A 3839-nucleotide genomic window follows, 5' to 3' on the forward strand; every position below is an offset into this window, starting at 1 on the left:
TGAAGTAGCCATCAGCTTCCTCAAGGAGTGTGGTCTCAAATTAACCCAAGTGTCACCAAGGGGAATCAATGCAGTCTTTGACCGATTGAGAAGCATTCTTCATGAATCTGAGATCAACAAAAGAGTCCAGTACATGATTGAAGTGATGTTTGCTGTTTGGAAGGATGGATTCAAAGACTACCCCGATATTCAGGAAGGACTTGATTTAGTGGAAGAGGATGATCAGTTTACATATATGCTCCCCCTGGAAGAGGACTACAATCCAGAAGACGTTCTTAACGTTTTCAGGATGGATCCTCACTTCATGCAGAATGAAGAGAGGTACAAGGCTATTAAAAAAGAAATCCTGGGATGAAGGAGACAGTGATTCAAATACAGATCAAGATGCTGGAAGTAGTGAAGAGGAGGAAGGGGAAGGGGAAGGGGAAGGAGAGGAAGAGGAAGGAGGAGGAAAAGTAACTATCCATGACCAAACAGAAAGCAATCTAGTCTCACTCCGACATACAGTCTATCTTGCCATTCAGTCAAGTTTAGATTTCGAAGAATGTGCGCACAAGTTGCTGAAGATGGAGTCTGCTGAGAAACAAACAAAGGAACTCTGCAACATGATACTTGACTGCTGTGCCCAACAAAGGACCTATGTAAAAATTTTTGGCTTGTTAGCTGGGTGGCTTTGTATGCTGAAAAAGGAATACATGGAATCATTTGAAAGTATATGCAAGGGACAGGATGACAGCATCCATCGCTTAGAGACAAACAAATTGAGAAATGTTGCTAAGATGTTTGCTCATCTTTTATACACGGATTCACTTCCATGGAGTGTTCTGGGATGTATAGAGCTGAGTGAAGAGACTACAGCGTCGTCTAGTAGGATTTTCTCAAGATCTTCTTCCAGGAACTGTGTGACTACATGGGTCTTCCTAAACTGAATGCAAGGTTAAAGGATGAAACTCTTCAGCCATTCTTTGAAGGACTGCTACCTCGAGACAAGCCACGCAAGACCCGGTTTGCCATTAACTTCTTCACATCCATAGGCCTCGGAGGTTTGACAGATGAACTTCGAGAACATCTGAAAAATACGCCCAAGGTCCTTGATTTGTAGGCCGGAAACCAGAGCTGAGCAAAAGTAAGCCAGCCCTGACATTCCTTTCTTAGCCTGTTGGTTTAAGGGCATTAGAAGAACAATATGACCAGGGGTGGTAGGGGGATGTGGGGGGCAGTCTGAGCCTCCAGTTCAATGGACTGTTTGTTGTGGCTTCTGGTAGGAGCATTCCCTGCTCTGGAAGTGAAACTCGTAGGCCAGCAGAACCTAAGGCTGTGTGTGGGAACAGGAAGCAAAGCTTTTCCTAGAGGGTCAACAGGAGTGAGAACTAATAGTGACTGGAACTATTTTCAGGCATGAAAATGTCACTGATAAGTCGGGCATAGTGGTTCCACACCTGTATCTCAACAGAAACAGGACTGATGCAAGTTAGAGGCCAGAATGGAGGACAAAGTGAGACTGTCTGAATGAGCACACCTCCCCCAGCAAATAAGCAAATAAAGAAATAACCATTAGTAAACCTTCCTGTGTGCAAATTCTTTGCCTAATTATATTTTATTCCTGTGTACATGGGCATGCCTGTGCCATACATGCATGTATGTATTTGAGTGCCTGTCTATGTGTCTGTCTGTTTCTCTCTCTCTCTCTCTCTCTCTCTCTCTCTCTCTCTCTCTCTCTCTCTCTCTGTGTGTGTGTGTGTGTGTGTGTGCTGGGTGCACTTGTTTGGGGACATGCATGAGATTGAACCATTGTGAGTTCATCAGTACTGAGGCCAACCCTCAGGAGCATTTTAAGTGAGACAAATGGAGTAGAGTAGGAAGGATGGAGGACTGCTCTATTGATTCCTTTAAAATGCAATATCTGCTGCCTCTAGCTTCTAGGTGGCTAACTTGAATCTTAAAAGCCCTGCCCTGGTAGTGTAGAGTGAATAATTATAGATACTGGGTATATAGAATCCTTTTTAGACATATAAAATATTCTTTAGGCTTTCTTTATAAGGACATGGAAAATTTTCTGAGAAACTGAGCCAAGAAACAAGTTAGGAATGTGGAAAGACCAGTCACCATTACTTGGAACTAGCCGAAGGCAAAGAGAAAGGAAAGAATGCAAGTGAGCTTGGGGGAACCAAGCTGGGAACCAAGCTGGGAACCATTTTGACAGGGCAAGGCCTCAGTGACAGGGCAGGACCACATTCTTGAGAAAGATTAGCATACAGAGAGTTTTCACATGACCCTGTTAGGGTTCCTTTGGAATATTCTGCTATTTTTATGTTATGCCACCTTAGCAACCCCTCCTCCCACTCCCAATTCCTTGGTTGATGGTTTTTCCCTTTAAAAAACCCTCTCAAACTGGCTGTCTTGGTCAATTCAGCTCCTGTGTGGGCATAAGAATTGACCAGCAGCTAGCTGTCTCTCTCCAGATTAAACCTCAACCATTGCTCCAGTTTTCGGTGTCTTGAGTGATTTATTGGGTGGCCGAGACATCCCGAGACTTGACTGAGGGTATCCCCTCTGCGGGGGTCTTCAGAGGCAGGCTGATCTCTGAATTCAAGGCAAGCCTGGTCTACAATGTCAGTTCAAGGACAACTACTTAAAAATCAGCAAAACAAACAAACAAGGGAAAACAAACAAAAGGCCCCAATTCAAGGTCCCATCTCAGCAGGATGGGCTTTTGTCAAATATCAATGAAAATTCTTTAAAAAAAAGAAACGTAGAATGAATCATAGCTGTATGCTTACCTGTGACACAGCTCCACTTCTTCCACTTTCCTCCCTCCTGTGTTTTAGAGAAATCTAAAGAAATGATATGGATGTACAGCCATAGTTAATTCTGGAGTCAGCCAGGATTACAGGGATGTTCCTTGAGGTAGTTAGTTAGGTTGGTTGGTTGCTTGGTTGTCAGGCAGGGTCAGAGAGAATACAGAAAGATCAAAATATAGAGGAAGAAGATGGAGAGATGTCATAGCAGTTCAAATCACTTGATGTTCTTCAAGAGGATCTGGATTTGACACCCAGTATCCCCACCTGGATATGTAAAGCTGTCTTCTGGACTCTTTGCACACCTGACAACCTTGTGATCCACCCACCCATACAACAGGCAGAACACTCAGAGACAGAAAACTGGAGCTACAAAAATGACAGAATCACACAGCCAATCAGAATTACGTGCAACCAGATACTACAGATATGTTCTCATTTACATAGAAAGAATTGACTCATGGGAAATAATGACCAAAGTTTCTCACCACAACCATAAAATGACTCTTCCCAGCTGGGCATACTGATGAATATAACTGACTGGGATACTTAGGTAAAAACATAGGTGGATTCCTGTTGGATCAAGGTCAGCCTGGGACCAAACAAGTCCAGATCCAGGTGTGGTGGTACACACCGTTTAATTGAGGCCGTACCCCATGTTGGAGGACTATATAAGAACACTGGAAGAAGGAAGGTCCCATCTTTTTTGCCTGCTTGCATCCACTTGCCAGCTCATCTGTGGGTATCTCTTCCTACAGAAGAGCAGCTGAAACAACTAACCTTGTGGGGCTACCCAAATTCTTTAGGTTCTCTGATTCTAGAGAATCTGCCTGCTACAGAAGTTGGTACTGGGATTGGTTTTATAACTAAGACATTGAGGACACACCACTTGATCAGACCTGAGGCATTCGGTTTATTGGGTCAGCTGACAGTAGAAAATGCAGAAGACTGTGGCACACAGCAGACAATCTTCTGGCCACAACAGAAAGAAGAGCCACAAGTCATCCCACTGGAGTTCCTCCCCAGAAGACACATATGCAG

At 43.9% G+C, this 3839-nt stretch overlaps 1 pseudogene; it reads left to right on the top strand.

The window, feature by feature from the left end:
• Positions 1–4: 4 nt before the first annotated feature.
• On the top strand, positions 5–1155 carry LOC114615543 (annotated as a pseudogene).
• The last annotated feature ends 2684 nt before the right edge of the window (positions 1156–3839 follow it).

This window comes from Grammomys surdaster, unplaced genomic scaffold (assembly GCF_004785775.1).
Source record: "Grammomys surdaster isolate TR1022 unplaced genomic scaffold, NIH_TR_1.0 126895, whole genome shotgun sequence".
NCBI classification, from domain to species: domain Eukaryota; kingdom Metazoa; phylum Chordata; class Mammalia; order Rodentia; family Muridae; genus Grammomys; species Grammomys surdaster.